This window comes from Epinephelus moara, chromosome 16 (assembly GCF_006386435.1).
Source record: "Epinephelus moara isolate mb chromosome 16, YSFRI_EMoa_1.0, whole genome shotgun sequence".
In the NCBI taxonomy this organism is placed as follows: Eukaryota; Metazoa; Chordata; class Actinopteri; order Perciformes; family Serranidae; genus Epinephelus; species Epinephelus moara.
Window position 1 is genome coordinate 12585399 of NC_065521.1, and position 24165 is coordinate 12609563.

At 40.3% G+C, this 24165-nt stretch overlaps 1 protein-coding gene across 1 annotated transcript in view; it reads right to left on the reverse strand.

Moving 5' to 3' along the window:
- The window catches only part of LOC126402436 (V-set and transmembrane domain-containing protein 2-like protein), a 72072-nt gene that overhangs the window by 19604 nt on the left and 28303 nt on the right, over positions 1–24165 (reverse strand). The window lies entirely within an intron of this gene.

The following is a 24165-nucleotide window of genomic DNA, read 5'->3' on the forward strand; positions in this document are numbered from 1 at the left end:
ACAGGTGGCGATCAAGATTTTTTGACTTCACTTTTTAGGAGCTGTTATCTCATCCTTCTTTACAGTCTGTGATACACAAGGCGAAAACCATGCCAGCCATTGCGATGTTCTTGCAGCTGGTAAATTACAAGAAAACAAATATTTGAAGTCATCTTTACTCCTCTCTTGCCTTTCATGGAAAACTATCAACTGAAAGCCAGATTTACTTTAAGGTTGGTAGCTAGTGATCCACCACACAAGCAGTGACAGCTCTGAGATACATATACGGGATGTGATATAATACACAGAGTATTGATTTACAAGAAACACCACTGAATATTACAATGAGTTATAAAATGTGGACTGAAAGAAGGCATGACTGAACGTTTCTCACAGAAAGTGGATGAAATTGGTCAATATTTTTTATAATGACAGGCAATTACTCACTCCATGTATAGCCTCATGAAAATACTAGGAACTGCACTTTTAATACTCCGTCACAATATTTTCTACACGTCATGTGGGAATTCCCCTTGAAACCAATAGATCACATGTGTTTCCCCTCGGTTGAAATCCTGTGTCACAGATGAAGAGTTTTATTCCAGACTGAGATCAGCACCATGTGATTTAAGTTAAATCGACTATTTAATGTTACTGAAGTGTATCTGCCTTGCTGAGCTTTTTCCTGACAGCAGAGTGACACTCCAGAGGATTGTGTGTGTTTTCAATCATGCAGCTATTCAAAAGAGTGTACAAGTCCTCCTACAAGCTTTAAAATGTCTTAACTTTCCCTGCTCATAGATTTGTCTGGCTTATTCAGTCAATAAGCATGAGTCAAACCTGCACCAACTAAGTGCTGCTCATAGATTCAACCCCGGCTGCTCAACCACTGAGGCTGCGCTATGGATCCGTCTTGTATTACGAGAGCAGTACAAGCCTCAAGTCATACATCCCTCTTGTACATTGATCAAATCTGCTTGTATTTTTCATTTGTGAAACCCGAAACGCACCAGGTATCGATTTGACATTACACAGCCGGAGCCGGCAACAATGCCCACAGCCCCTCTTCTTGTTGATAATATTCAAAGCTGGGACATAAAAACTGCTGTGTAAGAGATAGAGCCTCTGAAGTTGCTCTCAGCAATGATAATCTGTCTTTTCCCACTTAACTGTGAAGCCCGCGATGCAAAATCCAATGCACATTTCCGACCTAATGCTTCACACATTTGGAGACCACAGGAAAATGTGATAGTCATCAGTAGTCCATTATAATGTAAGGGAGATAATTCTCACCGAGTAATTTACAAAATCCACACAGCGAATGCAAATCTGATCACGTAGGGTCCTGTTTCTTTCAGTAAAACATCTTAATTCAAATCTTTCAGCACATATTTGATACTTGAAAACTGATTTTACTGTACAGAAAAATCCCACAATTCTAAAGGTAAGATTTAGGGGGATTTAGTTGCAGCAAGCGGTGAGGATTGCAGATATCAACCAGCTGAAACTTCTTCTGGTTAGAATTCCTTCAGTGTTCATTGTTCAAGAAGTATTTACCATGAGACGAATTATCTGCAGAGGTCTCTATCTCTCCAAACACATAGATCCAGTGATTTTAATGGGTAAAAACACTGAATATAGGCTAGCAGTTTCACGCTACATATCCGTGCTGCTCCGATACTGTTTGGCATGTGTAAGATGGGCCGCTAACCTAGCACCTGCTAATGTGTGCTCACCTTTTTTTGATCCAGACATTCCAGAAGTTTTAACAAGGAGTCAAATTATCTGCAGAGGTCTCTTCCTCCTCAAAACAAATGGACCCAGTGATTTATACCAGTAAAAACATTAACTAGTTTCATGTTACAAACCAAACACTGTTTGGCATCTTGGAGGCAGGCCGCCAGCTCAGCTCCTGCTCATGTGTGCTTACCTTTTTTCCCTGGTAACGTAAGATCCAGACATTCAGGTGGTTTTTACAGGGAGCCGAGATTATATGCAGAGGTCTACTCCTCTCCAAAACAAATGGATCCAGTGATTTAAACCAGTAAAAACACAGAATAAAGCAGTTTCATGTTACAAAGTGGTGTTTCCCCAATATTTTTTGGCATGTTGGAGATGGGCCGCTAACCTAGCACCTATCCCCTTTTTCCTCTTATAACTTGAGATCCAGAAGTTCAGGAGGTTTTTGCCAGGAGCTGAATTATCCGCAGAGGTCCCCTCTTCTCCAAAACAAATGGGCCTGGTGATGAAAACCAGTAAAAACATGGAATACAGCAGTTTCATGTGAAAAAAGAAGTTCGTATTTTCCCCACACACAGAGGGGCTCCATGGTGGCCGACACTGAAATGCAGCAATGTGAAAATGCTAAAATAGAAATGGCCCTATCTAGAGCCAGTGTTTGGTTCATCCATTCTGGGCCACTTTTGAAACATGGCAGGGCAACATGGTGATCTCCATTGACAAAGACCCGCTTCCTATGTAAATATAAATGGCTCATTTTAACATATCGTAAACACTCAGATGCTTATTTTCAGGTGATTATACACTCAAGAAAACATACTTATTATATTATATTCCATTTCTGCCAATAAATCTCCCTAAATCCTACACACTGGACCTTTAAATGTCATTAATATCCCCTCCTGCTCTACAAATCTCTATATTCCATTGATTCTGGAGTGACAACGATTCAAACATGTGGCTACAGTCATCTCTAAGCTCCACCGTCATTGTTGAGGCCATAAAAGGCTGCGGTGAGTTGAGTCTGCTCACCCTCAAGCATTATCATTATCTCCAAGATAAACAGTGGAAGACTCTCTGCAAATCAGTGCTCGAAAGCTACAGTACGGCAGCCATCCATGTCAACCCATTTACCATGAGAGGAAGGAGACATGGACGGAAAAATTAATATGAGCGAAAGAGCGCTCACGAGACTGAGGAAAAAAAGAGACTGTATGTGTTTGTGCGATGAGCGAGAAAATAAATCATCAGCAGAGATTGAATTAATGAGCGGGTCTGTGTTTATGAGGGCGAGCCTCTGTGTGTTTGTGAGGGACTAATATATCGCAAGGATAAAAGGGGGAATTAATATGCGGCTGTGCGAGTGACGGAGAGAGAGAGTGGCAGGAGAAGAGGAGGAAGGCGGAGGACAATGTGTGAGGTAGCAGATAGCTGTGGGCGGGTGCTGCGGGGACGCCTGTTATTGTTTATTTCTTTGACAAATGGAATGTGGTAATTACAGCGGTGATAAAAGGGGAGCAGGAGATGATTCTCTGTGGCGAGGTATTACTCCAGCCTACCTAAACCTCCACCTTACTCCATCTAATAGCTCGTTTACTTCCTCGAAAATGAAAATGTTTCAGACAGAAATAATTTCAAATGAAAATCACAGGAGTTACTCCAAAAGAGATATACTGTACATAAACACACACGTTTAGTTTAATGAGCAGGAGGAGAATAATTCTGGCAACAGACTCACAAATCAATGAACTTAATATTTTTACAATAACAATCAAATGACTCTGTGTAATAAGAGACGGGCTGGTCGTCCAGCTTGTTTTGGAGTTCAGTTGATTCAGCTTTAATGTTGGTTGCATGCCATTTAAATGTCCCACCACGCCTAAATGGAACGCAGCCACTATTAATGTTTTTACTTACTATAAAACAACAAATTTTTGACTGATAGCCAGCAGTGTTTCCCCTACAACTCTCCATGCCTGGCAGGCCACCAGGCCAACATGAACCCCCATCAGGCCAAAAAACGCCAAAAATAATACCCATTGCAGAGTTTCCTGTATATACATTCTGCAGTTACACACTGCCATGAGTCAATGAACGAGGCAGCAAGTGTCTGTGGTTAGTTCACACGTCTGTAATGACAGCAGAACACACAAGTGCCTGTTATCTAAACTGCTAAAGTCATTTGGAAAGGTGACAGGAATTGAACTCTGTCCGTTAGCTACCAGTTAAAAACAGGCTCAGTGGTGAACAACATGCCAGCGTGCTGATGGATTTGGTGTTTTTGTGTTTTTAGCTGAGCTAGTCCAGAATATATTCGGCTAAAACAGATTGGTGATGCTGTTTGGCCCTCACTATTCTCTGTAAAGTTTGCTCTCCTTGTGTTTTATGTGGACTGAGCACAGCGTCAGACCGAATGGTAATTTTGAGCTAATTTGGCCTTGTGTGCTCTGATTAACTTGGCATGCATTTATAATCAACAGTCATAATTTTGTTTTAATAAAAACTTAACTCCTAGCAATTTCTCCTGGTGTTCTTCAACACTGTTATGAAGGAATGAAATATCAGGTGCCACAAGTGACATATCTTTTGAAATAAGTGCTGTGCAGTCAATCTTATTTACGTAGACATGAAGAGTAGTTGGATTCCAAAAAGTTACAGATAATATTTGGAAAAGTAATTAATAAAATATCAAAGAAACTTTAAAATATATGATTTGAGAATGGAATTTGGTGTGGCGATAGTTGGTAGAGTGGCGGTTTGTTTTAGCACCCCTACCCCCAACCCATCAACCAGACCAAAGCAGTCAACCTAATGGAAACACTGGCAAATTATTTAAAAACTGCAAGCATTTACATTACAAAGTGATTAGCGTACATTACTTTGCTTATCAGCCAACAGCAAAAATAATGCATTACATTGCTGATTTCTTTACTTTCATTACTCAGCCCAGCTCCATTAAAGGTACCATAAGCAATGCCATAGGCTATCATCTTAACGTGACATCATTTTTATTTAAATATGTTTAGACGCTGGAGGGAGCTCGGAGTAGAGCCGCTGCTTCTTTGCGTCACAAAGGGCTAGCTGAGGTGGTTCGGCATCTGATCAGAGCACCTCCTGGGAATCTCCCATTAGAGGTTTTCTGGGCACATCCAACTGGTAGGAGGCCCTGTGGCAGACCCAGAACATGCTGGAGGGATTATATATCATTTGACCTGGAAACACACTATGATCCTCAAGGAGGAGCTGGAAACCATTGCTGAGGACAGGGGCTTCTGGAGCACCCCGAACCCTAACACTGGCCTCAGATCAGCAAATGAAAATTGATGGATAGATGGATGTATAGACACGAAAAATGACAAACTGTGGTTTAACAAGTGGACAGACCAACACTTTGGAGGGATACTAGAAGTCTTGACCACTACTCAACGGTTCATACAGTTTAAACAAAACCAGGTGACTCCTGAATGTAACCAATAACCTTAGCAAACTAGCTACATACACACATCATATAAATGGGACAACTTTGCTTATTACTGGGAGTCACACTACTCCCCTCACTTCAACACCCTGCATCGAGCTAACATGTCCCGAAGTAGTCAGTAGTAGATATTAACCCACGATCAGACTACTGGAATGAGAAACTGTAACTGAATTTCAAATCCCTTCAACTACTTGCCACTGAAAAACATAATCACACGACTGTAACACATTACTAAAACCAAAACGGGAACAACGAAAACTAAATCTGATTTATCAGGACGCAAGAATGTTTCATTACATGATGAATCAACAGTGAACTTCCCACAGGCATGAAACATCTGCTGAATGTAGTCAGTTTGTACTTATGATGAGTGGTCCAGCATCAGTTTTCTGCCCTATGTGTACCTATGGTTAAAATGTAACCTCACACCAAAAAACACTGAAACAACATTCATACAACCACTGGAATCCCTGGAAACCTAAAGACATGCATACAACAACAAATTAATTTCAAATATTATGTAACAAAATGAAATAAAAATGAAAATAGCATCATAAAAGATACATCTTATTTCATCTTCTTTTATCTGCCACAGTGTTAGCAACCAGATCATGTGAGAAAAGCTGAAAATTACACTTACTTCTACTTGTTATTTGTTGCAAAATAGATGCCGCCTGCTGCATGATCGGTTCAGCCAGCAGCATCAGCCTCTGAATGTCAATGCTGTTCAGTGTGTGAGATGGCTGGTGGTGCATCGGGCCGCATACAGTACTCTCAAGAGCTTTTCACCGTCTTGAAATGGCTTCATAATGATAGCTGAGGAAGTGGCAAGAGCGTAGTGTGACTCACTCACCATTATAATGGTAATTAGGCTGATGTATGGGCATCCTCTGTTACACTCTGGGAAGGAGAAGGGTATATATTGCTGTGTTGTTCAATTACACTTCTGCTAAATAGAATTGTATTTTCATTACAATGTTAATCTAGCTAATATTCCCTAATGGATAGCCTCTATATATTGAAATGTAAATACGTTTGTGGTAACAGTTTGACTCAAACTGTATCTGTTGTGTCTGCTACACAGCCAAACGGAAAACTAGAGCCCATAGTCTACCTATATCTATAGTCTTACTCTCTCTTTGTCTCTTTCACCCATGCACTCTTAGATACCAGAATTTGGTACCGATTAATGTAACGTGGATCAGTACTCTGTAGTACTGACGTAATTCAGTCAGCAACCTTATAGGTACAGAGTTCTGTACCCAACCCTACCTGTGTGGGAAACAACCCAGGTGGGATCAATGCTGAATGAAAGAGAAAAAAACCCCCACTATATAGGCCTATATTATGTAAGAGACTTCACTTTCCTCAGACTGCCCCACTGGGAGGTCAGAGGTCAGGCTTTGCAAGAACAGCAACCATGAGCTTGTAGGAGTTTCATCTTTTTCCAGGACTCTACATTACAGAGGATGCAAACACATCTGCAGCCACATACTTACAAGATGCTGTCTCTGAGCACTTGACGTGTTGTTTTTTTCCTTTATATATTTCAATCAAGTTTTAAAATCCTTGTTGGAAGGGAGTAGGAAGGTACATCCCTTGTATCAGAAGTGTATGTTGTTACTTAAGACAAGCAGATGGGAACTTTGTGTATGCTGAAGTTTTCAGCAATAAAGTTTTTGCACTTGCCATATGCTGTCATAATTTTGGAGACTTTTCCTTTTGATACAAAACAGAATTTTGCTGTGTTTACAGCTGATGCAACAGCACTTTACACAGCTTCTATGGTAAATAACTAATTATCAGTATATTTTCTTTCTTTATTTATTTCAGTGACAGAGCTTCAGCATCAGAAGACTTCCTCTTCTTTGCTCTGCTCATTTTGGCTTATCTCTATAAACAGATATCTACATATGAATGCAGATAAATGATAAAAAAAAGCTAATATGAATCTAACTTATTATCAGAAAATAACTGATGGGTTCAGAGATTGCATTTTGGTCAATGCGTTTCGCCTCTGCACGTGAACTATTTAACATGGACTACCGTTCAAATCTGATTGGCCAATACTACTCAAACTACAAACAGATTACAAACGCAAACCAGAGCACGGCCAACACTAAAATCTTGTCCCTTTGTTGATTCTGCATATATATGCAAATATCTGTTTATAGAGAGAGCCACTAACTTTGTCTATGTGGTTCTGGTCAGGTTGTGAACAATGGGTTGACTGCAGCTGTTGAGGTGAGACTGAAACATACAGCAGCCATAAAAGCTAAATAGTAATCTAAAAAAGGTTAAAATGCTTGATAAAGCTACTAAGTTGATTGATAACTCTTGGCAGATTACTTCAGACAATCTCTTACACTGCATTTGATTCAAGATTACTGCAAGAAAATATATTCATATATAATATGAATGGAGTTTCAATTCTAATGCATATGCTTGCAGAATGTGTCATATGCTACACAAATGCATTTGTGCTTGCACCCTTTGCATGTTTATGCATGCATTTAATTTAACTGTACATCAGCATTTCAGCACTGTATTGTGTGCTTCACATTTTTATGTGTATTTCCCTGCATGCATTCATATATTTTTCTGCTTGTGTGTGTTTTGAGTGCATCCACTTACACACACAAGGACATGTGTACATGCACACGTGTGTATATGTGTGCGTGTGGACCTTCACCACCCTTGGCTTTGCCAGCTCCCCCACTTGAGCTCAGTTTCCTGCTGTTTTGGCCCAAATCCCAGCTGCCGGCCTGCCTCCCCACAGCGCAGGTCAAACACTGTTTTCCCTCTTAATCAAATGAAAAAGGTTAAAAGGAGAACATGGCTTCCTGAGCCAGAGGGTTCAGCCGGAACACCAAGGACGAGTCGTTTTTTGTTTCTGTAATTCAACACAACAAAGGTGCCACCTCTGCGCAAGAAATTATTACCACATCAACACTCAACGATTACTTCCCCACACAAACACAACGGGTGCAGAGAGTTCAGAATAACAATGATGCCTTTGTAGAACAAAGCTGTTTGAGGTGAATGTGCTTTGAGTATCTCTTGTTTCACCACACATGTCTGAGAGGACATCAGGCGGATGAAGAGGCTCACTTGATCACTCAAGAGATTGCAAACAATATCTGAATAACAGTTTACTGAATAAAATTAAAGGACTGGCTAATCATGGTATTTGTAATTACAGAACAGTAAATCTAGAAGCAGTATTTGTCTGTGCAGTGCAGTATTAGCTCTCAGACTCCAGGCTTTCCTCTCCATCACGATCAGGAATAATACAGGCACATGAATCTGACTTCTCATCCAGCAGGGGCTTTATTTTGCTCTGGAGGACCACATCAGTTGTCTGGCTCAGAGCTCCCGGTTGGAACAATAAGAAATGCAGGACTAGAGCCGGGGCTATTTCTGTCCTCTGTGCTATGCATAAAAAAAATAAAAAAAACATGCAGCCTGTGAGGTGCTGTAAAATTTCCCCTTTCTTCATAGGAAATAGAGAGAGAGACGCATGGAGCAAAACAGACCACCTTCTGTCATATATAAATGATCAACAGTGGATACGGGTAGTAATGGGGTATAAATCCCCATTAATAATTTATTGTGGTCACTTTGATACCACAATGTAGACTTACACATCCACCCACAACAAATAAAGATGGTCTATCTATCTGTTACCTTACCCTCAACATGTTCTGTTTCAGTTTATCTGCACTCTGTATTTGTTGTATTTTTATCTTATCTTGTTTTTATCTACCATATTTTGAGCTGCTGCAACAACACAGATCCCCATGGGGTTTATTGAAATGTCATCCCATCTAATTGTTGGCAAAATATATACAGTGTGAACATAATAAAAGAGGAAAATAGAAACTCAGCGACATACTCTTACACACTTACACAAACGCCAACACACATTAATGGGCTTATATGAACACTGATGACATACTTTGCCTCCAGTCTAAATAAAAGGCTGCTTTCACTGGATGAAATGTGTAGGCTGTAAAAAAAAAAAAAAAAACTAAACTCTGAGGCATCTAAGGAAAGAATTAAAGCGCCATGTGTGAAGTGAAGTTAGAGTGAGAGCAGGAAGATGGACACTGAGTCAGTGGAGGAGCTGACATTTAAAGAGCTAATGTGTTGATGACAGCCAGACGGTAGGCTGCAACATAAACAGTATGGAACTGGAGTGACACTCTTGGGAGGGACGTGAACACACAACTCCCTGCTTCCTTTAACTGAAGCCTCAGTATGTTACAGTGTGGGATGCGTGAGTGTACTTGGAGCCTCAGTATATGCCTGTTCCTCTGTAGCTCATTTTAATTGTGGAGTTCCTCAGGGGTGCGTTGTGGGGCCTCTGCTGTTTGTATTTTATTAATTGTTATTTTGAGTTTTATCTACTGTTTTATTTTCCTAAAAAGCACCTTGTAACCTTGTTAAAGAATGAAGTTTATTTAATATTATTATTATTATTGTTATTATATACTAAATATCACCAGCAATTGAAAAGATCTTAAAACTGTAATAATCCAGTTAATAGTAATAGTCAGTTTTATGGATTTAAATGCATCAAGAACTAAGACTAACAAGGATTAATGAGATCATATCTGGGCAATAGGCAATATAGTACCAGAGTGTCATCATATCAACTAGACGCAACCAAAACGTCTCAGCTGAAAAAATGCTGTGCCTCTTATCGTGCCTCTCTGCTCTTCTGTGGTCTTCATTTAACAATGTACAAGAATTTAATTTGTTTTAAAACTGTGTCACCCTTGTCATTTAATAAGCAACAATATACCTAATAATAGCCTAACAATAAAGCTTATTTACAAAGCACTAAAATCAGGATAAATGAATAAATACATTTGTTAAAACTACAAAAAATGATGATGATGTTGCATATCGTTCTGTTCAGGTATCCTTAATCACAGGGGAAATTCTTTCATAGCAACAGCCCTAATTATCAGAGGAAATTTGAAGCTGCACTAATTAATGTTATTATATTAAAAATTAATCAAATGACTGTGTAATGTGAAAGTGGTCACTCGTAATAGTAAAACTACTGATTAATATCACCCTGCTCTGTGGTTTGCCTCAGCGCTATGGAGCTTTTCTGTCTATTTTAGATCTTTGCCTTGGTTTTGTGGTGTGCATCTCTGTTGGTTAGAGGCAGCTAGCTGCTGTTTTGAACAAAAAAAGCTCTGATAAACCCACTGTAAGCTGCTTCAGGGCAAGTGCAGTTAGTAACTAGCTGGAGAAAAAAGTGTATATATCTAGCAGTTTAAGGGACAGATATTTTCCTCAGAAATTTGTGGATACTGTAATTAAATTTGCCATGTGGCCAGAAGCACTATACTCCAAACAAATGCTAATGTTGCTCTGTGTATGCACAATGTCTAAATAGGCAGTTGTTTGCTAATCTGTTTACTACAAAAACTTGGGCTTTGAGGGACTATAATATAACAGAAATGTTTGATGTGTTTCAAATATATGTTTTTTTTTTTCTCTTTTGTCCCTCTGATAATTGTTTTTATCCGTGTATTACCTTTTGGTTTCTCCCTTACCTTGACATTAAAAACAAAACAACTGATGTACTTTAATAGAAAAATAAATCGCACAGTACAATTAACCACAAGCCCAGCTTTAATCTGAATAAACTCCACTCCCAGCAGGTTAAGACATACAGTGGTAATTTCTGACACCTTTGACCACGGTCTCTGCAACACCACATCCATCTTCTTACTGTACTGTATCGTCTCTCTGCTTCTCTCCACACTCATTTCCATCCAGACTTGCCAGGCAGCTCCTCAGAAATAATTAGCGACTAACGAGTCTCTCACACGGCCTAATAACAAGCTTCACGCTCTAATAATGAGCCTCTACACAGTTCTTTGGTAAACAGCTGCCATCAGTTACACAGAGAACCTGCCGGAAGCCTTCAGCAAGAGCAAACCCAAAGACAAACCAGCCTGAGCAAGCAGAATCCGCAAGATTGTTTTGTCTCTTTGGAACACGTTTGGCTTTTTTTGAAGATTCGCTAATGAGAAACCACAAATGAATTCAACGTAGAACGGCACAGTTAAAATTTGCTGCGCCCATTGCCTATTCATAGGGTCTACAGTACCTCACAACTTAAATCAGCAGTCCCGACAGCAGAATGAAATAAAGCATTTCCAAAGCATAATAAATGAAAAATAGTTTAGGGGTTGGGGAATTGAGAGATGCCATTTCAAAACTTAATGAAAAGCAGACCTTTCTGAAAAGAAGTCAGTTTTTCTCTCCAAAGCCAACTTCCTAGCCTTTCTAACACTCGTGGGAAGGCACTTAATCCTACCCACCCTGCTATTTGTCATGGATTTAACATGGTTTTCCAAGTGGTAAAGATAATCTGACCACTTTGAGCGACAAATTCAAGAAGATTAACGGAACTTTCTATGTAAATATAGAAAATCTATTCTCATTTTTAAGGGATTAACCTGCTTATGTGTTGAAACTTGACTGCAACAGTGATGGAACTTATACCTGCCATCTATCAACATAAATCTCTGTGTCTGTTCATGCTTCATCCTCACTATCCCCCCACCCCTCCAAAAAATGTGCTCTGAAATATTAAGTGTCAAATATCACACCAAGTAACAACTGTATTTTGTCAGAAATCAGCTCTTGGAAGTAACAGGAAAGGACATACACGCATCATGGTGAGGTGTGTAATGATTTTTACAAGCCTGAATGAAAATGCCCTGCGGGGTGTGTACGGGCAGTACAGCAGGAGCTGAGCTAACTAGCCATAAAACAGTGATGGATGATATGAAGGTTTAAACAGCCATGTGTAAATGCCACCGTGTTTATGAGCCGTTCTTTGGTGTTCATGAGGGTTTGTAAAAGGCACACTGCTTGCAAAGCAAGTCTCTAACTTAATAAAAGACACCAAGGTCATCAAGAATTGGATGTTTATTTTTTAAGATTATTTTTTGGAAATTTCACCTTTATTTGACAGTGGACAGAAAAGGGAGGGAATGATGGAGGTATGATATGCAACAAAGGTCCCAAGGCTGAAATCAAACCCACAGTGTTTTGTGGTTATATCACATGTGCTGTAACCACATTGTCACCAAAACACAAACGCAAGCACTAGATTTTTCATCCATTCATTTATTTATTCAAACAACATGCCGTTGTTATGTTGAACCTTGTGTGACCTGTACCTCTCTTAACTCTTGGTGAAGCCCATTCAAAACAAAATACAATTTCAAATATGATAAAATTAATTCTGACTCAGTGGTTCACTTACTAGCTTCTTATGGAGCTTTCAGTCACATCTAATGAAAGGAGTCAGTGGAAAGATCACAACAAAGTACAGGTATTTTGTCAGAAGTATTAAAGCTGGGGTAGGCAGTTTTATTTTGGTGTCATTGGGTAAAAATCCCAGAATAAACTTTGATATTTTAATTCAAGGGGTATGAGAGAACACCAGACTTCTGGACCTCCTCTTAGCTTTTTTTCAGGCTTCAGAAAATCTCGGCCTTGACGGGAAACTCTGGCCAATCACATCTGCCTACACTGCAAAGCAACCCAAAAACAGGAAGATGGAGGTATCAAAAGGAGAGTCTAGAAGAGAGTCTGACGACAAGCAAAATAAATCACGTCAATATTGGTTTGGTGGTTTCATGACGATACAGTATTATATCCATTCTTTGGAAAACAATGTGAAATTTGCCAATAATACAAAGTCTGCCACGATACGATTTCGATTTGATCCTGGAAGAAAGTAAAAAACATATCAGCACTGCAACTAGGGACATATTTGGAGTAATCCATCAATAAAAATCTAAAATGTGGGAAAATCAACTGAAAGGAATTTAAATATATTTCAAATACAGCTGTGCAAAATAGGGTTGAATCATTCAGTGAAATTTGCATGGACCAGGACCCTTTGAGGAAGTTCTATTTAAAGAAGCAAACAATTCAAGGAACTCTGTTCAAGGAACTACATAAACCTATTTTTTTCATAGCAAAAGTTGTTTGATACTGATCCTAATTTCAAAGAAGCTAGAAAAGAATGAAAGAACTGCTTATATCTCACAAACCGCATTACCACTGATGATACTCTATGGTTAACACAATATAGACAAATGAGAATACTCTATAGATACAAATTTGTTAGATTTGATTAGATAAAAGTTTGATCAAGTTCCACTACAAAAATACAAAAATATCAAAAATTAAAAAAGGAATAGATATAAATTACTTATGAAACAAAACATTTAACTTGCACTCGAGCTGTATATTTCTCATAGAGCTGAAAAAATAAGGGATGGCAGACTGTGTTGTCCTCCTTCATTTATAAGAACTTACTTTAAAGAAGTATTTCATTGCTGGAAACATGGTCTGTTTATAAAAGTCATCTTTCTATGCAGTAGAAAGACGCAAATACGTTTGAAACTGGTGCTACATGACCAGAGAAAACAGAGAAAAATGAAAATGACAACTACCTACAACTACCAGAATGCACTGCATCTCACTGGACCAATAAACGCTGCTGCCGGTGAGTGATGTAATGGGAGTTGCCTGTCCATAAACAATAGTGTAACTGGCTGGTAACAAACAATCTCGTATTACAGATGAACAGTGAAGTAAAATATGTTTCTGAAAACATCTGAGGCAAGAAATAGGCAACGCAGTAACAGAATCTCGATTCATATTTGATCAGCATTGCTAACTTTCACTGTTTTATGTCATTTTTTTCAGCCTCAATTTTTCACAATGCAGGAAACAGTATGGCACTCACTTCCTGTTTACAACCTTTCCTATAAAGCCCCAACCTCATGCACTGACATCAAAGAATGAGCAGCGATGAAAGCTGACTGTTGTATCACCTCATGCTGTCTGTGTCTCAGCCAAGTTGCACATGAACACCTGCAAAGACAGCCAGCATGTGCACTCTGTGTAAGAGGAAATAGCTCTCCATACCAGCAGAAGGTGGTAGTCTGTATTTGTCATTCAATACGTAAACCAGAAGATCGCCATGATGCTAGTTAGCCAGTTGGCACATTAACAACACAATTCAATGCTGAAAGAATCCAATTCAATTCAGTTTTTTTTATAAAGACCAATATCACAAATCACAATTTGCCTCAGAGTAGTCTCGCCACCAGACAATCAGAGATCTCCACCTTCTGATAGTCTGGGGACACTCCTTTCTAAAGTGTGTTTAACGCACCAGAGAAAATGGCCGGCAACAAAGCAATGCCTCTTGCATTTTTTAAAAGGACACGCCCTCCCGGAAATGTGTGCTCCCCCTTTTCTTGTCCGCAAGGAAACAAACACACAGAAGCTGTGTTTGAAATCGCTCCCTATCATGGATAAAGTGCACTATACAGTGTGTTCGCCATTTTGTAGTGTTGTTCGAATTCACCGCGGTTAATTTCATTCACTATATAGTGGACTATAAAATACCCACAATGCACAGCAAATGTGAGCGAACAAATGATGTACCCTACATTTTACTCCCGTATAGCCTACCACAATGCAATGCGGTCGTCTTTTGCCAGAGGAGAAGAAGAAGAACAACCGCAAAGATGGCACAAAAAGAAAAGAAACAAATAGGATGCTAGTGGATAACGTTAGCTCACGAGCTAACAATAGCCACTTAGCTCGCACGAGCCAGGTAGCTTGTAGCTCGTGCACTATCGTGGGCTATTACAGCTCATAATGCAGACACACAACCATAGCTGACAAAACCAAACGTCCACACCATTGACATTTCAACAATTTATTGACAAAAAGTACAACCACCGTACAGTTCGATCATCCTCAAAGCGCCCGGTTTGCTTATATGATGCTCGGCGCGTCCACTTGCCTCACAGGAGTATGTGGCGCAGCTACTGACGCAATGACGTTCAGAAAATTTCAGTTAGTGTCCGAAATCTCGTTCAGTCGTTCCCCATGTAGTGCACTATATAGTAAACACGAAATAGGGAATAGTGAGTGAGTGAGTGGACGGTTTTGAACACAGCTACAGAGCTTGAAAATGGATGCCGTGAGATTTAATTCCGTTTTATCAAACGTGTGCTCAGTCCACAAGATTGTGGAAATGAAGGACTTACAGCGACTTTGTTTAAAACTTTTAAAGCAGTCGGACTATGTTTACGAGCACAAGAGTTCAGCGAGCCACCGAAGGACCGCCCTGCGGATTTACTGTTGGTTCTGCAACGTAGGGAGTTTTTTTAAACTCTGAAATTGTATCCGCCCATCTAAACACAAAATCAGGGAGAAAGACATCAGTCTTTAGTTAAGGAAAGCGTCTGAAGACTGACTTGTGAGTCTAGCCTCAGAGGGCTTCACAGCATATGACATCCCTCTGTCCTTTGGACGCTCACAGCAGACAAAGCATATTTACCATACGCCAGTAACACAAACATTGGGAAACGTTTCTGCTAAAGAACTCAGTGGATAAAGAAAAATAATCTTACCTTGTATAACAAGTTTGTTTCGATCTTACGTTTCTTTTCTCATGTGCTGAGCTGAAACGCCAATCAGAGTGATTTCATTCATCGATAGGCTTTGCTGTCTCGCCAATTCAAAATGCTGAATCAGCCAAAAAAAAAGAAGCCGACAAGGGTCGGTGAGGGCCAATGATACAGGACACATCAGGTCGACTAGGGTGCTCACTGGCAGCCTAACACTGACTGATGGCCAACCGTCAGCTCTGTGTGCCAGGGCCTTTACAGCCAAAGAGTACACTAAAATTTCTGTTTCTGAAGACATTTTATGGGAGAAATAGGCAATAGGCAATATAGTACCACAGTATTGGTTTATATTTTTACAAACTGATCTGAATTTTCTGTACTCTTTGTGTCTGTGGTGGCGGGCATACAAAAATGAGGACGTACATTCGATAATTCTGCCAAACGAGCAGGGAGATCTGGACGCTGGCAAAATGGAGGGAAGTTTACCACAGTTCACTTTCACATACTACCCACATCCCAAATCTGCAGAGTATCCCTTTAAAAACGCTAGAAACCAAATTGGAGTGTACTAAATGTACCAAATTTCATTGAAATCCATCCAATAGTTGTCACTAAAACCCCAAACTGTCAACCACAAACAACCTAGAGTTGTTTTAAGGCTCAGTTGCTATGTGCTCTGCAGTATTTCTCCTCATACATCTGCTTCTCCCAAATGGCTCAGCTTCCCCGTTTCAACCGTTACAGTGTGTACTAGCACACAGCAATTAAAACACCTCACCAAACATTCAGTCAATGAATTTGAAGGTGTGTAGCTCACCCCGAGAGACAGAGCGATCAATAAAGCCATCTCCAAGGTGAATCTATAGCAGCTCCCAACAGACACAGAAAATCGTTGCGCAAAGTGTAGAGATACAGCCATGTGTTCAGCTGCACAATAAATACCAGCACCCAGGAAAGCTTCTAACATTTTTGGGGGGTTTATTCATTCACTTTTTTGGTTTTATTGCAGTATTCTTATTTTCTACAGCAGTGCAGCCATGGGAGGAGGACTAGTTTCTGAGAAGAAAGCTGAAGAGGAGATGATGAAGTGAGACGGAAGAAGAGGCAGAATGAAAGAAACAGGCCTGCAGAAATCACAACGGGGAGCATCTTTCTTCCTCTGCCTCTTTAAAAGCTGCCTCCACCAGCCTATCCTCCTGGGCCAGGCAACGGCGGCAGAGAGGAGACATAGCGGGAGAGACGAGAGATATCAGCACTCAGTATCTAATCTCCCTACCCTCTCTAATGCACCCTGGAGTATCCTCTCCAACACCGACACAGGCAGACAGATAGGAGTCGACAGCTGCACAGGCTAAAACCCAGCACCCGAGCTTTACAGCTAAAGGTAAGCTTTCCCTGCTGGGCCTGACTCAGAACAGAAGGGGGCAAGTTTAGGGAAGAGAGAAGGATGCTTTAAAGAGACCTAAAAAGGATGAATCAGCTGTGTTTTTGTCTTATTTATCAATCACTTTTCACCGTGGGGCTTTTAAGTCTGCATTACAAAAACCGCCTACGTTAGCAAGAGCCTTATACAAATCTTAACACTTTATATCTTATTTCTTTTAAAGAAGTGCAAAAAAAGCAGTTAATTGGGTGAGACAAGGCAAAGAAATTTCTCAAAGAATGTGTCAGCATCTTCAAATAAGGCAAACGCATACCTCCACAAGCAGACACAAAACACGACTAGCTTCCGGGAGATTGTTGAAATATGTAGATTTGCAATGCAAATCCCATTGTTGGATTTGCTTCACTTGTTAAAAGATTTTGCCCATCTCTGCTGGATTCCCACAGTAACACACATTTGTAACAAAGGCCAGGGGTTAGATCCAGGAAATAAATGAGGGAAATTAAAGTCACCTTGAAAAAAAACACAACTGCTAGTCACAGTGCACAGTGGGAGCAGCCTTTATTGCCCTCTCCTGTCCTCCCTGAGGAGACCTGAACACCTACACCGGGGATATTCAACTTGCTATGCCTGGGGGCAACTTTTGCAAATTATAGGAGGCCAGGGGGCAATTAAATTACAAATATTAATCTTATCAGCATATATAATAAGTGAATAGCCTGTTTTAAACCTTTTAACATTTGCTGTCCTCACTTATCCTTGCCAAAAGACAAACCCAGTCGAAGTAGCCCAGTGTTGGTCAAGTGTACACAGGGGTGTTTCTAGGATTTGAGGACTTTTGGGGCCTTGCCCAGACCTCTGCCAGGGGTACCAGGGGATCCACCTCAGTGACTTTGTTCTTTCTTTGATAAACAAGCTTTATTTTAATGCTTTTCTATACACTCTTGCACCTTATTTACATTTAAAGTACAAAAAAACCCATTGTAAATTAATTTATTTTCATTATGAATAAGAAAATGGTCAGTGGGCCACCCCAGCATCTTATCATGGGCCAATTTAGCCCAGGAGCCATAAACCGAGTGTCACATTGTGACTGTGGCTGAAGAGAAATTTTATAATTAGACAATGCAGCAGAAAAAGAAAAAAGATAGGAACTTAAAGGGATAGTGCACCCAAAAATGAAAATTCAGCCATTATCAACTCACCCATATGCCAAGGGAGGCTCAGGTGAAGTTTTAGAGTCCTCACATCCCTTGCGGAGATCCCAGAGGAGAGGGGGTAGCAGCGGCGCCCCAGATTCAAACGTTCAAAAGCACATAATTGAAACCACAAAATATCTCCATACTGCTCGTCCGTAGTGATCCAAGTGTCCTGAAGCCCCAACATAAAAAGTTGTTTGGAAAAACGTCTTAACGTCTTGTTTTTAGCCTCACTGTAGCCTGTAGCTCTGACTGCTTCTCTGTGCTCCGCGCTCACGTGTGTGCACTTGCGTGCGAGACCAGCGAAAGCACGTGAACACACATGAACGCGGTGCCCATGTCTTACGGTCTACAGGCTACAATGAGGCTAAAAACTATCCCTTTAATTAATGTATAGATACATATAGATTTTGCCTTTGTTTTCTATCACTTTAACAAACAAGGTTGTATTAGGCACTACTGCTACCTGAAGTTTCAAGTGATAACTGATTATGAATTAATACCAGTCATTAAAAAAACCTATTGAAATCAACAACTGCTTTTAAATTATATACAACTAAACAAAGTAAAATACCAACCTCACAACTCTGCCAATTTTTCCTAATTTGTTCAAAATTGCATTCTTTTTTACAAAACAAAATCTTTATAGAAATTACTCTGGAAATAACAGGCCTGTAAAATGAAGCATTTGCACTCTCTAAATGGAGTGATGTTGCACACCATCGAACCTCAAGTATGAATGGCAGATCCACTGGCTAAATCGTGTACAACCAGTACCAGACTGTTGCAAATTAACCACATGCCGTAAACCTCCATGCTCATGTGCGCATCAGACCGAAAAAAATGATTCTGTTCTTACAAAAAATCATGAATCAATTAAAATTCCACTCTTTGCAAATAACTTCCACAGGATCTTCCAGTCCTGCCACGGTTAATGGCTGGGTGCATTATCTTCTTCTTAAGGAGTCTGGTCAAAGTGCAGAAGCTCTGCCTCTGAGAGCCTGAACTTAGGCACAACAAGAACAATAGCTTCATGCTGACTTAATGCAGGTATAATGTTTACAATGTTCTCCATCTTAGTTTAGCGTGTTAGCATGCAAACATTTGCTAAATTGCACTGAACAGAGAGTACAGCTGAGGCTGATCAAAATATAATTTGTTTAGTGGACCAACCAATCTTAACAGCACCCTGTCAGCCATGAAAGAACTATATAATCTCTCAGGACCTGAAGTGGGTGATCGACATCCACTAAATCCATCATCAAAATGGCCCTGCAGATAATGTACTTCAACATGCCACATGAGCTGCTCATCCAGCTCCACACAGCAATCACAGTGTCTGTTCTCTGCACATCAATCGCAGTCTCGTTTGAACTGGCCATAAAACAGGACGAGAACAGGCTGCAATCAACAAGTTAGGTCTGCAGAGAAGATCACTGGTGCTGAACCTGGCCACAATCCAGGACTAGTCTGAGAAAATGACTGCAGACCCCTCACAACCTGTACATTAAATCCTCCTCTGTGGTAGATGAGAAGTACTTGAGAAGTACTGAGAAGTACTTCTTTCTACAGGTCATCATTTTACTGTACTTAGAAATGAGATATATCACAGTTTATTGTTTAGGCTACATTGGGCAACAACATACAAATGATCAATAACTGCCAAATGGAAATATAAGCAGGCTGTATACTAAAATAAGGCTTAGAAAAGGTTGAGTGTGGAGTTTTGAGGCCTGACTGCACCTTGTTTCTTTGAGTGTGCTTTTCTTTTCTATCCCAGGAAAGAGCGACAGGATAGTAAATACTGAGAACTGCAAATATAAACAGAGTTACAGCTTGAATCAACATATTCAACACTGACTGCAAAGGGGACGTTTATGGATATGACAATGTGATGAATTGGACGTTATGTTACGGATGTGCTTTACACCCTCCTTTGACGTGGAGAAAGACTGATGCTCTGTTTGGTTTGACTGAGAGCACGGCTTTGGTAGTTACGGAGCTGTTTGCAGAGAGCCAAAAGAGCCTCCCATTATCTCCACGCTGTTAAAAGCCAGAGCTGAGAAAGCCTTTGTGTCCAATGCTGGAGGCGTACAGGCAGCAACAGGGAAAAGAGGAGGAGGAGGAGGAGGAGGAGGAGGAGTGGGGGCAGGAGGCTTGTTGGTAGACAGCTGGAATCGAGCCTCCCTGTCTGGCAGGGAGTGGTGAAATTCCCCGCCACACAAATCACACCTCTTTCTCCTCCTCCTCTTTTCCTGATTATCCCTCGCTCTTCCTCCTCATACTCCTCCTCCCTGCAGGTTACTGTTGTGCGAGCGAGGCTCTCATGGGGCGAGCTGACAGCACAGATAAACAAGTGAACTGGCTTGTCGGATGCACGTACACACACACACACACACACACACACACACACACACCTTTCCACACAGAGGAACACACTCTATGCTCCTTTTCCAAGACTCGCTAAATTGAAGTACATATTTCTGTACATGCATTACACAAAATGGGCTTTTTGAGAGGTAGCATATAGTGAGAGGAGGTTAGATCTGAAGACACACAAACACACACACCAGCAGATGTATAGGCAGTCACAGGAGGTTTACCAACAGCGCTCCCTTTTGCTCCTTTCTTTCTCTGCCTCTATTAAGGCTGACGTTGATGAATGACAGAGATTACAGGACAGACTGCCGTTTAGCTTCATCACAGAGTGAATGTAATCAAACAAAAAGACACGGACAGCATCAAGGGAACTTAACACGCCACAAGATGGAGGCGTGTAAGGCAACAGGACACACAGTATAAGAGTCTGTGTACTTTGTAAAAGAAGGCCTAAATATAAAAAAGAAGATGTGTTGGAGATCCTCAGCACATGTCGATGATTGAGTTTGTGTGCCTCCACTGGAACACCTGAAGGACTGGGCCTGTATTTTTCAATAATCCCAAAGCAGGAATCAGTCCTAAGCAGTCTAACATTCTCAGTAGTCCAGCTTTTATGCTTATAAGTACAAGCATTTGTACAACCTTCAACATTCAAATTTACTTCTATCTCTGCTGAACTCCAGAGGTGTCGGGGACATACGTTTTGGGAACACTTGATGACAATGAGTTTATTAGAAGACACTGTTTTGACAAGACTGGCATAATTTTTGTGACCTGTGCAGAATGTAATCGCACTGTCGACAAGGAGAGCGCATGCTGTCTCTGCAGAAACCAAGGTCTTTGTTTGTGCTTTTTGGCAACAAATGCAGCTTTACAACAGTGATAATTTGGGTCTGTCAGAGCTGACAGATTTTTGAAATAATGAATCAAACTATAATGTGCAGACTAATTTATTCCCCCATTCAGTGTGAAAAACAAGCTGCATGCATGCAAAACACTTAATTACCTCCAATTACTGATAGCAGGGCTATAATGTTTCAGTGCTTGCCATTAGCACCCACTCACTCGCTAGATGTGGGTGGAATATGGCAGTGGCGTTTAACACAATCACTTGTCCTAGCCACTTTAGCAGGTGGCATATATGTGCACAAAGTCGCATGGTATCTAGACTGCTGCACATAATGCAGAACCAAAGTTTACAAGCGTGAGTTCTGCACAGAAACTTAGCTGACTGCAGTTAGCAGCATGTGCTGAGGTTAGCACAACAAGCTGATTGCCGAGCGAGTCAGTCACACTATGGTGAGTGCAAATTAAATGCCAGAGCTGAGAAGACCCGTCTGTGGGTTCCTATAGTCAGCTACATCAGCAACCAAGAGAGGACGGGGATGGTATATGAGCACTGATCCACCATACTTAGGGTATTTGACAGGAAACACATTCAACATGCTAAAACTTTAGACTGTATATAAAGATTAATGATGTTTCCCAAAAGTGAAACCAAAACATCTAAAATGCTGGTGGCTGGCTGCAGAATAGGTCATCAACCCTGCCGCCTCCATGTTAGTGGATCGGACATGGGACAGATTAAAAGATGAGAATACACATATACATTTTTCCCAAAAATGGTATCTGTCATTTAAGGTAGTTCTTATCATGCCAATGTAAGTTCAAACATGTATTTCTCTGATAAGTTTGGTTTGTTCGATGCTATAAAAAGGGGGTAATACATCATGATTGACAGTTGTGGGTTCCAATGGGTGTCCTCGTGATCAGTGGTGCTGCTCAACATTGGTTGAATGAGTGCATGGTCAGAAACTCCACACTGTGGAGATCGCTACTGCACAGACTCCGACTCCAAATGACATGACCAGTGCAAGATGGCAGCGGCTGTATCCTGAATATTTTGGCTTCAGTTTTGTACAGTGGAGGAAAGTGGAGATGTGTTGTCCATCTTTATACACAGTCTGTGTCTAAAAACACAATCAACGGCATCACCCAGATGTGCTGTTCACTGGGATTAGGAAAAAAACATCTGGAGCCAAACTCCTTATCCCCGCTGCTTTCAAGCAGCCTTTAGCAGACGCAAAAGCAGAACAGAATAAAACAATTACTGAAGCAAATGTCATTTATATTGGCATATAGCCAAGGTGAAACTAATTGAAACTAATTCAGAATTTTATTTTATCATTCTATTGATTTTCATATTGATATCATGACAAATGTTTTTCAGTTTTATGGCTTCTTTTGACCTGTTGCCTTTTGGGAAGGTGACAAAATTGTGGCTAGTGAAAATGCTAAGTGGTTTATAACTTTGGGAAAACCACTAGCCACAGTGGGTGGTGAGCAAAAAGTTAATGTCAAGCTGTGAATATTTTATAACATGTTCATATTGTTATAGGCTTTGGTGTGTCTCATAAGACTGGGCGAGGCATCCTGAACCACAACTATCATTTATTATGGCTTCTACACTACACACTTCTGCTGCTGAGAGTCAGTGTGGGTCCCACAAGTCCCACTATGAGGTGGAAATGTGTTTAGTCATACAGCTGGTAAAATTTCAGCACATTCTAGCAATTTTGAGATGCTCCCTTTTATATTTAAATTTACAGAAAAATGTGCCTTCATCATCTAGCTTAATTTTGAAAACATACACACACAAACACACACACACACACACACACACACACACTGACACAATTGCAATACATGCAGGTGAACTTTTCACAATTAAATTTGACAGTAAAGTTAAACACATGCACACTGATGAACACCTACTGGCTTTTTAAGCAAATTGAGTGTAAGCTTGCCATTGTCACATTATTTTGCACTCTTAACATATTTCAACTGCTCATTATTTACAGCATATAAATACATAAACAACTCCCCCACTGTCTGCACTTATGGTTTAACAACTCAGGGAAATCACCACAAGACTAACACTTTAAACGTGGATTAGCATTTTAGTTATCCAAATTATCAGGGATGTGGATAATTAATTTCCAAATGACTCTTATTAACATCAAGGGAAGACTTGAAAAATTAACAGCTAATAAGTTTTTCTTGTTCCGATATGGTGAGACAAGACCGTGGTCTGAAGCTGTCAACTGAAAGATAAAAGGATGGAGATACTGCAGCTCCGACTTATCTCAGTTTTGCTAAAACAAACTCTGATAGTGCTGAGATTAATTCACTTGCAACACAGCTCTAAGTATTTTAATGTCAACTCATTTTTCACAAAAAAGAAACTCCTTGAAACAAGTTGTTTTACACATGGAACAGTCTGTTTCTTTTCTCAGTATGGACATAGCCACTAAACTATATTCTGATAGTATCCGGTAATGTGATGACATAAACTCTTCTCATCCTGTGGAGGAAAGTGATTCGGCATAATGATGCTGGGACTCTAAGGAGTCTGGAAAGAGTTAGTGGATCTTAGACTTAAGCTCATTACAGTTGTCCAAAAAGAAGTTAAGACTTGTTTGGACTCACACAGTCCTGTACCATGTGCTCATTATATGCTGTCTT